This window comes from Rhea americana, unplaced genomic scaffold (assembly GCF_003343005.1).
Source record: "Rhea americana isolate MKP2758 unplaced genomic scaffold, rheAme1 scaffold_19, whole genome shotgun sequence".
Classification (NCBI taxonomy): domain Eukaryota; kingdom Metazoa; phylum Chordata; class Aves; order Rheiformes; family Rheidae; genus Rhea; species Rhea americana.
The window spans coordinates 7,078,677-7,092,416 of record NW_028186038.1 but is presented as its reverse complement, the minus strand read 5'-3'; the positions used below and the strand labels follow the sequence as shown (position 1 = coordinate 7,092,416).

At 47.6% G+C, this 13,740-nt stretch overlaps 1 protein-coding gene across 5 annotated transcripts in view; it reads right to left on the bottom strand.

Moving 5' to 3' along the window:
* The window catches only part of LOC146597276 (uncharacterized), a 39,643-nt gene extending 27,789 nt beyond the window's left edge, over nt 1–11,854 (bottom strand). For 4 of the 5 annotated variants that reach the window (XR_014895545.1, XR_014895544.1, XR_014895543.1 and 1 more), the window contains exons 1-5: nt 10,675–10,854; nt 7,228–7,310; nt 6,726–6,787; nt 2,163–2,233; nt 778–837 (exon numbers count right to left, since the gene is read on the bottom strand). The gene's annotated coding sequence lies outside the window, so the exon portion shown is untranslated. Of the gene's footprint in view, nt 1–777; nt 838–2,162; nt 2,234–6,725; nt 6,788–7,227; nt 7,311–10,674; nt 10,855–11,714 lie in introns of those variants that run through there. The other variant, XM_085302502.1, reaches the window with a different exon arrangement.
* Between the last annotated feature and the right edge of the window lie 1,886 nt (nt 11,855–13,740).

Genomic DNA, 13,740 nt, shown 5'->3' with positions numbered 1-13,740 from the left:
AAATATTTGGGGTTTTCTAACAATCGCTGTCCCTTTGCTGAGGGTAGACAGCAAAAAGGACTGGATCTTCTCTCAAAATTCTTTCTTATTACTGTGATATGTTTAAGTAAAAATCAAAATAAACACAAAAAAAAAAATCTAAACAAGCATTAAAAAGATATGAAAGAGGCTCATAAATCAGAGACTGGCGAGAAGGGAAGAGTCACATGAGCCTCATCTCTATCTAGGCAATTTTCCATCTTGTACATTAGCCAGCATCCATCCTCAATTTAAACACATTTAGCAATGGAGGAGTTGCATGGAAACACTGATCCCCCACAGGAGATTATCTGATGGCCTAATACATCTCACCATCAGAAAGTCTTTCAGCAGAATTGGGCACATGTCAAAGAGGAAACCCCAAGTCCCTGTAGAAAATCATTAGCCGTGAGCAAGCAGCCTTGGGAGCCCGTGGGAACATTACCAGAGTAGGGCGAGGAAGGCAGCAAGGAGAACACGGAGCAGGGACAGTTGGATTTGCCCACCCAGGACGCCAGCTTCACGCTGAAAGGCAAACCAAAGGTTTCCCACCGGGAAACTTCTCCTGACCGAAATTCAACCCCCACCTAGTGATACATAGCTCTTGCCCAAACTGCAAATGATTTGCAACTGGAGTTGGAGTCAGAAGAGTCAATACACATCCATCACAATGTTTGGAAAATAAATTTCTCCAGAAAGATTTGGATTTAGAATCAAATATCAACCTTCATTTTTCTAATCCTTTTAATAAACACCTACTTGTTAGTATTGGCCAGGAGATTGCCTTGGAGAAGTCTGAGTAGCTTGTACAGAAGATGCCTGAAAAATAACAAAAAAAGAATAAAACTTTGCTAGATCCCAAGAACAAAGGAAAAAAATCACATCTGTTTAGAAACGTGCTTACCACTGGTAGGGCTTTACTAGCATGTGAATCAACTTTTAGTATGCACAGGCTCTCCCAGGCTTTCTCTGGGCATTAAGTGATGCTGTTTCAATCCCTAACTAGCAGAATTTCTTATAAGGTCTTAGACAACAGTTCTATGCTCTGATGAACAGTAGAGTTTATTCTCACAACAGAGTACAATGCAGTGCTTCTCTTTTGGAAGCCTACAGTAAGATAAGTACTGATTTTGGCACGAACCATTAAGCGCAAATCTAGATCTTGATCCAGGCCAGCACAAAAGCACTTGCTCAGACGGAGCATAAATTGAAGCCTCTTTCTTGAGAGAGAGGCTTCCCTGAGCTGGGTGCGGAGGACCTCTGCCTCTCCCTGAGGCACGGGGGCATCACCTTCACTATCTCTCTCTCCTGCCGAGTGAAATCACTGTCGCTGCAGAGCTGCTGGTCTCAAGAGCGCCGTTTCCATTCACAACTCCTCTGTGCTCATTCACTCCAAAACATTCCCTTTGGCCAGATATTTATCACTCTTGTGTCATCTTCAAACTATTTTGCAGGGGTGGTAGGAGTGGCTTTTGGAAACCATTTGAGCACATATACACATGCATGCCTGGGCTGCTGCGTGTTTGGCCAAATAAATAAACACAACTTAGCAAAAAGAATTTTTTTTAACAGTAAGATAGCTAAAAGTGGGAAAAGAATATCCCAGCCCTGGCTGAAAAAACTCCCTGGGGGGATTTCTGAGTGTGCCCAAAACTGGCTGGCTGAAGATCCCATCTACAAATCTTGCTGACTTGTGTGGGCGAGGAATTCAACCAGATCGGAAGTTTCTTCAAAAAAAAAAAAAAAAAAAAAAAAAAAAAAAAAAAAAAAAAAAAAAAAAAAAAAAAAAAAAAAAAAAAAAAAAAAAACCACACCTCACTTCACTCAAAAACCCAGTCACAACTGCCTGAAGAGTAACACAGTTGCATCACTCAGACAGTATGGCACCCAGGCCAGGTCTTTGCAGTCCTCATGCCCTGGGAAGGCAGGTGATGACCACAAAACACCAAAAGAGATGGACATTTCTACAGCCGGCCCAGGGACCTGGTGCACTGGGGACAGCAAGGTGGCCCTGAAACAGCAACTCAAATGAGTCACCGAGCAAGGCCCTGGAGGTATATTCAGATGCTTGGGATGCTGGAGCCCTGCTCCTCAACCCACATGCAAAGGACCTGCTTTAAGTTAAAAACATGGCTCAGATTTACCTTTAACACACAGCTGGAGCATCATCTTCTCACAGGCTCTTCCTCACAGGCTGACAGTGTGGCTGGCAGATCTGCTCGATACCAAAGCCAGTGAAGAAAAAGGAGCTTTAAAAACAGCATTTTAAAAACTTACTGGTTTATATAAGGCTATTAGATCACCATATGAGAAGCAGAGGCCAGATTCTGCTGCCAATTACACTAAGTTGAGCTTTGGATTTTGTTTACTTTTGGGTTTTTCCTTTTTTTTTTTTATCCTATTTAAAACACATTTAGTGAGGTAAACTTGTCTCCAAGCTTTTTCCCATTTTATGCCAAAGCTGCCACAGACGAACATCAACCTGGGTGGAACGCTATTGGTGGCAGTGGTTTTGTGCCCCAAATATAAAGTTATCCCAGAGCTGTTTGTCTCAACATTCAAAATAGATCCTGGCAGAACCTGGCGTTCACGCTGGTTACACACAGTAATGAGCTGTTGCTATATCGAGAGATGGTTTCAACAAGACAGTTGAAGAATTAGTAGCAGTTGCTGCTCGAGGTACCTGGATTTGAAGATATTTGGCATGTTGGTGAGGGCTGGAACTGACACACAAGAAATTCCCAATTTAGAGCAGTGGGTGGAGATCGCTCAATCACAACTCAAATCTAGGCCAGCACAGATACCTGGCCCAAAAGTCCTCAGCTGACAGGGGAAGGAGTTGGTTGTAGGCGCCTGAACTTCTAAAGCAAGGAGCTTAACAACGATTTTTGTCTAATTTTCCATTTCCTTATACCACTGAGAGAAAAGGCAATGCAGGGTCCCACTGCACCTTCCAGCCTCCCAAAACACTTCTCTCCTCGTCATAATTACTGCGTAGATGTAAACGGGAATTTTGATTGTGCTTGAACTCAAAAAATGGTCTTACAAAAGCAAGCCCCCATTCAGAAAGGCAGCTGAAGGATGAGGCTTCACAGGCAGCTTAAACTGATCTGAGTTCACGTCTCTGATCAAAGTCCCGCACGCTGACAACAGCCAGCCGAAAGGCCGTGCCGTGCCAGGGCACGCTGCAAGGGTTTGCTGCCAGCCAGGCGCTTGCACCAGCGAGGTGTGGGACGCTCAGCAGGACACCCTCTGCCTCCGTAAGTGGTCTACGGACGTTGAACCCGCTGTGAAGCTGGACCCCGACCACGTGCTCCCCTTTGGCCAGGGCAGCTGGTCCCACTGAGGTTAGTAAGGCAGACGTGCTGAACACTGGGTGCCGGCCCAGGGGCCTTCTTGGGATCCAGGGGATCACTTGCACAAAGCTAATTCTCCCCTCAGGTCCTTTGGTAGCAAGACTCAGCCCTGATCCCTCTGCACTCAACAGATAAAACCCCCATTTAACTTCAATGGGGCCGGGATTTGGCCTGCACTCAACTAAATCCACGAACGTCAATGGCTTTGCTTGGGATTTAATTCCCTGGATTAACCAGGAGCGGAGCTTGTCCTGCACGCACCAACCTCCCGGGAGCAGCAGCTCCCTGTGCAGCGCTGCGAGCACCCCGTGCCTACCGCGCGCCGCTGCGGCCGCTCGCGGGCACCGCTCCCCCTTACCAAACCCACGCAAGGGCCCCGACTCTAAAACAAACAAACAGTAAAATGAGAAAGAAAGAAAGAAAAAAAGAAGAGCAGCATTTATTTTCCTCACAGCTGTGCTCTCCCGGACAGAGGATTTCTGTGGCAAGACAATAAAGCTTTATACTGCGAGGTTAAGTTTTAGTTACTTGAAACTATCAGCTCTTGTGTTCGAATCATCTTATATCCTCCACAATCAAACAAGGCTTCCCCGTTGGCAAGTATTCGGTCATGCTGTCTAAATCGGACACAAAAGCCCAACAGCGCGGGATTTAAAGCGGTCTAACAGGAGATGCCCAACCTCAGCCTCGGGGAGCGAAGGTGGTCACGGCCATGGCATTTTTTGCACCTTCGGGCTGTCCATCCCCTTTCCTGCAAGGGAAGGGCAGGCCCAACGTGGTGACCCCACTCCTGAGCAAGAGGAGTCTGACAGCAACCTCTAGAGCTCATCCGAGTCCCAAGCGAAATCTTGGCTCAAGCACACACGTTTCCTTTCAAGACAGCTAAGACAGGCCAAAACACGCAGGCGGCTCCCTTGTGTAGCTGGGCCAGTCGTTTCATGGTGTTTACAGCACGAAGAGGCACCGTGAAGACTTTCATTTCCCTCTCTGCGTGTGTGGACGTGTGGCGGCTCTCGAAGGGCAGGAGATGCAGCCAGCTGGGTAGCACAGAGCAGTGGGAAGTGGTATCACGTCATGACACCCCAGACACAGCCTGGAGCCCCTCGGGCTCTCAGCCCTGGATGTAGTCAGGGAATAAGGACAAGCAGCTGCTCAACAGGTGAACTGTGCACAGGAAACATGATCAGGGAGAGATCGGACCAAGCCAGCAGTGCTAGAGGTGCCTGTGCAGATGTGTTGACCAACAAAGGCGAAGAGTGCTTTGGAGGAGCTGGCTAAAGGGCCAAAAATGGCCCTCTGTCCCAGCAAGACGCTGCTCGTCCCACATGACCCAATCAGAAAAGGCAGGCCTGAGCCAAGTGTAGGACACAGATGGTGGCTTGCGTGTCTGGAAAGGCAGGCTGGGGGAGTGGTGCCAAGCTCTGAGCACAGGGCTGCTCCAGCCAGGGCTGGCCTGGAGCAGCTTGGAAAGCTGAATCCTTGGCCTGAGGACACCGTACATCAAGTGTAGGACCAAAGACAACCGTGGACATGGTCTAGCACCTAGAAAAAGAGGAAAGCAGGCAGATCTTTCCTCAATGGGGAGGAATGTCCAGAAAAAAGCTGATGGTGGAACAGAGATCTTGATGCTGGAGAGTCCCAAGAAGATGGAAAACCTCAGAGTACCAGGGAGAAAGAGCTGCAGTGGGAAGACAAGACACGTAGAAAACAAAGGAGCAATATGGAGTAAACACCACACTGGCTGCACTGCCCAAAGAGCCAGCATCTGCCCAGAGTACAGCCACGACTCCAGCCTCTCCTGGAGTATTAGCAAGGATGTGAGAGTCCACATGGACCGTCATGACAAGAAGAGAACCAGAGGCAACAGAGCATCCTCCAAAGGAGGATCTCCCCACAGGGAGCCCAGAGCCCTATCAGCGCTGGCTCACATCACCAGCACAGGGCAGAGGTTCCTGCCACATCTGCAGAGCCAGTGTGGTCCCCGGAGCAGTCCTTCTGGCCCAGCAGTGGGACACTATCAGCACTGCTCCAGGAGACACCTGCACTTCCTCACGCCTTCAACCTCTGCTGCCACCAGCCCTAGGATAGCACCTGCCAAGATCCAAGACCCAAAGGGAAGAACAGGAAACCTGAAAAAAAGCCAGGACCTTGGTGTCCAAGAGAAAGACCTCTCTGGTTACACTTGCCCAAGGCTTTTCCACAGACAGCCTGCCGTGCACAGAACATGAAGTGACAGCTCGGACACTGTTGCTGCCCTCCAGACAGGAGGGAGGACAAGGCAATCCACTTGGGTCAGCTGGTCCCAGCAAAGCAACTTTGCTGGGATTTTGTGAATGGCCCACCTGGGAGGAGCCACTACACAAACAGCCTCTTGACTGCTGGAGCAGGCTTGCACACAGTTGAACTAACAAAACTCTCTTCTCAATATACGTGCATAATCCAGTCTGTAGCCCTTCCTCCAATTTCTCTTGCTCCTTCCATTTTCTGGTAGTGATGGTCAACCATGTGGAGTCAATTCTGGTCTACTGCAAAATGCTTAAACTAACTTTAGGCCCAGTAAAACATTACCAGTGGACTTGCACTTTATCTTTTTTCAATCAAATTTTCAACCAAATGCTTTCCAGGTTACTCTTTCTCCCCCCAGCAGGCTACAGAGGACAGCATTTCTTTTAATTGTCTACCTAAACGTTCTCAGTGACCTAAATGGAAAGAAACAGTCTGATAGTCCTAATCCCATCAGTCAAAGCTAGGCCCCAGCTCAGTAAGTTACTTAATATTTGGACACGTACCACAGTCAGCAGTGCTAAACATGTGATTAAGCCAACGCATGTTTCAGAGCTGTAAAGCTAAAGATAACAGATGTTACAGTCTGAGAGGCGCTTTTGAACTAGAACGGCAAGGAGGCGGCAGGAACACAGAGAAGGAAGCACTTGCCGAATATCGCTTAGAGAAGCGATGGGTAACCAGCATTTGCATTTGTGAAAATGAAGGATTCATTCCTTCTGCATTGGAGGGATGTTCAAATTAAAGCAAACCTAGCACCAGTGTCTGATGGAAAAACAGCCAGGACTCTGGAGGGAAAAACAGTCTACTCTGATTGCCTGCCCTTGTACTGAGACACAGGGCTATCAAACACACACACACACACACACACACACACACGGAGGGGCAAAGATCTATAAGCCAACCTGGAGCCATGCAAACAGGAGCACAGAAAAAAAGGGAAACACTCCAGTCTGACATATCATTACAAAGACATGGAAGGCAGTCAGCAGTGAAACAGATGGAAAACAATTTGCCAATATTCTGCTTATTTCCACTGAAAAATACTGCTCCTTCACTTAGCCTTACCTTGCCTGCTGTCTTTGCCCCTTCCCTCACTCCAGCACTGCATTCAGTGTTCAGAGCCATGGCTACAAAGAGGAGAAAGTACTGGTAAAAATCACTGATACTTCAGCAATAAGAAGCAATCAGTTACTGGCTGCTGTTGGTCTCTTCTGTGGGCAATGAAGCAGCCTCCTGATCCAGGCAAACTCCTTGCTGCTTAGCAGACATTGCATAATTGCTTTGGGGTTTCAGGCGCAACAGCTACAGCCCTCCAGCAAGCACCCTGGTTACCAGCCCAAAATGCAGATAATGTCATGTTAGCCTCAGCACTGTTTGTCTCCTAGGCAGGACTGCTAAGTGATTCATTAGCAGTATAACAAGCTGTATGGAGGGAGCAAGCAGCGTTGAAGGAAACGGAGCTTTATGAAACATGCTCAGAAGCACAGGACAGTGTTAGGGGCGGCTTTACCCACTGAAGTACCACGGCTTGTTCCCCACAGCCACCCCAGACTTATGCTCCCAATACCTGGCTGATTAAAATCACTGCCAAAACAACAGCCTTTGGATCCATACCACTCTTCACCAATAAAGTCAGTCTCCGGCCATGCTCTACATCAAAACAAAGAGAGGGAATTTCAAGAGGAAGGTTATGTGGATTCCTCATCCTCCTAGTAGCTGATGGCCTTCTGAATGGGAAGGACTATGATGCTCTGCCAAAATCTGGATGCTCCCATTAGCCCTTACACCAACACAGTCCAGTGGCCCCAAGCCTGGGAACTATGCGTGGAACTGCTCCAGATCTGCATAAATCTCCAAGGAAAAACTGTGGCTCCCAGGATCTGATCCACCCCCTGGCTGCAAGGTAGGATTTGTTGTACTTCAATGAGGAGCTGCAGGATACAGTTCTCACGTGAAATCTCTCCTACAGTTAGCTTGCTATTCTGCAGTTCTGACTATCAAAAGAAAAGATCTTGCACGACCTCAACTCTCAAAGCAATGGAGTTATCTCATGCCCTAGGAAGGGAACGCAAGGAAGCAACACAGAAAACCCTGGGGGATGCACACAGGCAGTAAGCTGTACAGAGTAGCCTTCTTAGCTGCATGCAGCAATACACTAAGGAAGCTCCCTGATGCACTAGGTCAGAGCAGGGGCATTTGTAAACTCACCAGATGGCTCCTTTCAGAGTAAAAGGGCTTTTCTCCTGCCCAGTCTCCTTCCTAATTCTTTAGGATCTCAGTCCAGAGGAAAGAGGAGGCCAGAACAAAGTACAAATCCAAGAAGCTGAAGGACTTAAACAGAGCTTTCTCTCTTCCAGGCCTTTCCAAAATCTGTGTGAGTTTTTCTACACAGCAGGACTGAATCTACCTCAAGACCAGCACACAGAGACTGGCACCTGGAATCTGTGTCTCAAATCCACACGCCTCTCTTCAGGCTTCCTTTGGTCCTGTCCTAACAGGAGCCACTAACCTGAGCTCACCCTCAGGCTCATAAATGCAAGTGACATCCTGGCCTTTTCAGGTAAGGGGTAAGCTCCAAGCCCTTTGCCGTGATGGACCAGAGGCTTACCTAGGCTTCTGCAGGAGCAAGCAGAAGAGCTCTGCGTGTCCCTTCAGGGTCAGAAGCCAAGAACCACAGTCACTACAAACAGCAGCTCTATTTAGAGACAAGCAGATACTTAGGGGATAGTCTAGACATGATTGCCATTTTATATGCCTGATTTCACATCTTCTATCTTCAAATAGCTCTTAAGTAGATTGATTTAATGATCCAATACTCCTCCACCCAAGCCCCAGGCTATGGGGAAATTTGCACAGGTGTGTCAGGGTTTTATTACACAGCAAGATGCAACAGCTCCCAGCCACACACCAGTTTCCCAGGGCCCCCAGAGCAGCCCGGATGCTGCTGCTGCATTATCTCCCACTTGAGGAACTCACAGTGCTGACTACGTAAGCCACAACACGCAAGAAAAGACCATGCCGTCATCTTAAGGGGATGGACGGGGAAGTGAGAGGGAGGCACAGGTCAGAAGCGCGCCCTAGAGCCCCCTTTGAGGCAATGGTGGAGCTGGGCTTGGAGTCCACCTCTCCTAATTACCCAGTCACGTACTTCACATCACGTGATTACCCAGGGCACGAAAAAAGCTAAGTGTGAATGATCTAAATCCTATAATTATTTAACATAATTAACCACACGATTGAAATGGGTGTGTTACTGAGAAGATACACTGCTAGAAATCTTCACTGTTTTTCTCAAAGCAGTAACCTAAACACAGTGAAGACTTCAGCCCCATCTTTAGCCCCCCTGGGAAGCAGAGAAGGGGGAGCAGTTCTTGCTTTGGGTTTTTTGTTTCCTCCCCACACACAAACACAGATTATTGATCCTGGCTTCAAAGAGAAGTCTCTTAGCTCAAGTCCCAGCACTACAGGATGTCAGTGTGACTAGGCTTCCAGACAGACAGTACTGGTTCGCACTAGTTTGGAACGAAGCAAGGAAGGCAAGTCACCTTCCACAGCACCATCAGCTGCTCCCCAAGGCCTTGGCCAGCACTCTTCTAATGGGGCTGGCAAAATTGTCTCTGTCCTTCAGTGTTTCATGTGAGATTGCTTAAAAGAACCATCCATTTTGCATTTCCTCCCCTTTCCCAATGCAAAACAGATGCTTTAAAGCATTTTTGGCACTCCAGTGGAGACACCTAGAAGCCATTTTGAGTCTTCTTGTCTTTGCAAAAGCAGCCCTGCTTGGGGAGGGAGGGAATGAGGGAAGAAAGTCTTTCAGCACGTCTCTCTGCTAGCAGGAGATGGGTTCTGCCTGTGTGGAGCTGTTCCACCACTGCAGAACTGAACTGGAGCATTTCTGAAACGCTGTCCTGTTGCTGCTGTGGTTTGCAGTGGTATCTCACAGCATGATAAGGTCGAGATTCATTTCTCCAGGAACTGATTTAGCCAAAGGGAGCTGAGCTGAGCTACGCTGGGAAGTTTGCCCTATGCTTCCGGGGAGCTCTCCCAGGTAAGAGACAGCATGTGGAACAACATGAAGGCACACCTGGAGTCCATCACCAGATCTGCACATGGGGGAAATACCTCAGAGGGCTGTGGGGTCCAGAAACAACTGTACTGGGTTCATTCATCAGGAAGTTAATTCATACTCTACTTAGAGAAAAGTAACCAAATAGGCAGTCTGCCTGCTCCTTTCCTTTCACCTCTTATGCTCCTACAGAGCCATCCAGACCCAACGCTGCGGCCCACAATATAAAATAAACTGAGATGCTCTCAGCGCTTTGGCAGCAACCAAAAGCTACATTATCAGCAAGGAGCCAATCAACTCTATTGAATAGCATCAACTCAGCATTTGTAAACACAGTCTGTAACGGGGTACAAGGATGAAGACATAATTGGCAACACTGTGCCTGGGCACCCTTCCAGCCCTCTCTCCAAGGAGGGGGCGACTGATTCCCAGAGTGGCCCTGTGAAGTCATCCTCTCCTGATGTGCCTTCTCCTCCCTGACATCAACTGGGGAAAACAAACACAATAGCAATAGTCTGCTACAGTATTTGTTTCCTGAGGTACCAGCAAACGATGCATCTCTGCTCACGGCAAAGCGTCACAGCTGGGCCTGGCTCCTGGCCAGCACCTCAAAGAGAAAGCAGGGCTGTACAAGCTCGTCACCAGGGCACACACAGAGAGACATGCCCACCAGAGACTGTGCATGACAACTTGTCTGTCCAGGGTTGGTGTCAATGGACAGGCGAGCAGAGTTTGCTTCCTTGGCTTTGCAAACAGAAAAGACTGCTGGCTGCAAGCCAGAAGGGGCTGAATATCTGCTGCCCAGAGGAAGGGATCCTTCAGTATCCTTTGCTCTGAGTAAACAGCCATGGACAAGCAGCCATGGAGGGATGATTTTTTGGTGACCTGGGTGACATTGGTGGGAAAGGTAGGAATACACTCAGAAAAGGTAGGAAAAAAACAACTTACCTGTCAGCACTCTCCAACTTGGTTCCTCTACTCTGCCACACACCCTCTCATTTAACCTGACGTGGAAATGAAATACAGCTCACTCATGAACACCAGTCAGACCTGCATGGTGGAAAACCAGGAATGTGTGTGACACAATAGTTTTACAACCCTGAAGAGAAAGCACTTGGGACTAGAGCACCAATCTCCTCATTAGAGCATCAAAATCTGTTGGTCAACTGGGGAAGCTCTGGCAAGGTTCTGGCAGAGCAGGTATGAGGATCTGCTGAGACCAGGGAAATGCAACGTTCCTGAAAGATTTTTTTGCCCAAAAGTCTCCTGCTAAAGTGTAAGAAGCATGGAAACAGCTGGGATTTCCCTGCAAGCAATGCATTTGGGTTAAGGCTGAAGAAAGGAATATAGCATAGAAGGAGTAAGCAGCAATTTTTACCAAACTGCAGCAGAGCTCAACCTGGCCTCTGTCACACACAAGAGCAGGCAGTTATAAATCCGTCTTGGGCATCCAGGCATAGGCAGGAGAATACGACAAGAAACAGAGTCAACAGTCTGGGCAGGGTGAGCTGGGATGTTGCTGCAAACAGCCATACAGCAGGAGACTGAAAACTCAAAACCACAGCAGTGGGGTCTGAACTCATTTGCTGATCTGCAAAAGATCAGCCGTCTTCATCTCTGTGCCCACTCCAGCAGCACCCTGTGTTTTTACCAGCTACTGAGCAAAACTAGCTCTCAATCATCCATGGAAAATCCCAGGACTGTTCATCTGCAACACACGGCACCCAGTCTGTGCACAGGGACCTTCAAAAGGTGCAGGGAGGAGGACTGCAGAGCCTCAGCATTCCTGCAAGCAGGAACGAGACAGCACTGCCCAGATGCCAGAGTCGGAACGGACACCTTGCATCCGAGCTACTCAATCGCCATGCAAGCCTGGCCTCGCTGGAGTCAGCGGCAAATCCCAACCTCCGCCATGGAGCTGTGTTTTTATCCGTGCAGTATTTCAAAGAACCACTTCTCCCCGCATTTCTTCATCCACACACACTTACCTTCTTCTGCAGTTTCTAAGCGGAGTATTTCTGGCAAACAAAAAAGTTTTAATTAGGACAGGATGAAATACCACAAGTGGGAAAAAAAGTAACATGCAAAAAGTGTTTTTTTTTCCTCTTATTCCAGAAATTAGCATGAGGCTTCTTTGAAAAGTTATTAAAAGATTAACTGGGAAATGAAACATTTGGCCTTTTCATTACTTTCCTCGTTTTCTTTCACTTTTTCAGTGACAAAATGGGGGGGAAAACACAATAAAAGAAAAATTGCTGAAACCATTGGAAACCATTTAAGAAAAGGAAGAAACAATATTGCTTTTCTAAACTGTTACACCAACAAGATATTTAGTCTTTTCACTTCACAATTTCTAGAATATAGCACAGGGGAGAACCTTCCAAAAAGATTCACGAAACAAAAGCTGGATTCCACAGATCCTCGCCCTTCATATTCTGGAGAGATTGCCAAAACTTACTGATACCTGAAAAATATGTATGAGCACTGCAACTATATCGGTAGTAGGAACCTTCAAAGGTTTTTTTATATATATATATATATATATATACATACATACATACATACTAAGTGACAACAACTGCCTTTTGACATACTGACTGTGTTTGCATCTTTTTATGTTCACGTTCATGCCATCAAGTTTCATTAGCACAGCTGAAACTTATCGCTCTGGCTTACAGCTCTCCGGCATTAGAATCAGCCTCTCTGCTCCCCTTCCTCCCCATAAAGTCAGTAATATTCCTCCAGGCTGGGACCAGCAATGAAGCCATGTGATCACTCGCAGCAAAGCTACGTAACTGGGAGTTGTTATTTGACTTCCAAACAAAGAGAAAGTGCAATTTGAGAATAAACTTTCATTGAGCAACTTTCCATCGTGACTTAATCCTAGATAATCACGGATCTGTCTGCGGAGGCTCTGCTAACAAAAAAGAATGCATTCATCAATTACACGATTTGTTCTGATCATTCACTTTGTTGGCTGTCCATGAATTATTTGGACAGCCAGAGGATACCAGCTTCGGAACAAGGTCTCTTTACACACTCCAGATCTATGCAAAGAAAACACAATGTGAAACATACAGTTGTTGGCATGAACTTAAAGGGAAAGGCCTGGTAAACCAGCTGCATTTTCAATAGCAAGTTAGTTGTGGGTAGCTTAACATGCTTTAACATGTGCTTTAGGGGTCCTCCAAGCTCCTGCAAATCAAATGCACCTAAAACCAGAATGAATTCCAACCTAATTCCAGAGGTAACACCATCTACTCATACGCCCGAACAGGGTGCCGACAGCTCGCTAATGAACATGTCTCCTTCACCAATATTGCAATTCCAGAGAAGGAATTTTGCGCTTGGGCAAAAGACTGCTGAAGGTGATCCAAGCCAAACTGAAAGCAAACCCAGGAGAGGCTCTGAAACTGCTGAGAGCAAGCTCCCTTCAGCACGGCTGACGGTGAAGCCTGCTTCTGCTTTTCACGTGAGCCAGGTGAGTCAGCGTGTTACCCAGGTGATGTGTCAAAAACACACATACAACTCACAGCTGCGGCACAGGGAGCACGGAGAAGCGGTGGCAGCGGAGCGGGAGCAGCACAGTCTGCCACGGTGCAGTTTTGGCCCCGATTCTCCACGGCAGTATCAGAACTAGGGGACTGACCTATCGGCTCCCTATGAGGACAGACTGGATTAGCTGAACGGCCCTAGGCTGGGGTTTGGCATCCACAGCCCTTCATCACCCGGAAGCCTGGGACTGGCAGCTAGTTACAAGCAACGTAAACCCGGCTCCTTCGCAACACAACATTTATTCATGCGCAGGTATGCAGCAGGCCAAGCAAAGGTCCCCCACAAAGGCCCGTAGGAATGAGTTTTACCAACACCAGAATCCTTCCCTGAAACCTTCTGTGAGCTTCCATGAGTCATGATACTCCACCTGGGCTAGCTGTAACTTCTGCCTCTCTCCGTAAGCAGTGCCCCAGGCAGTGGCTAACAATCCTGTTCACCCACTGTAATTACACACACTAT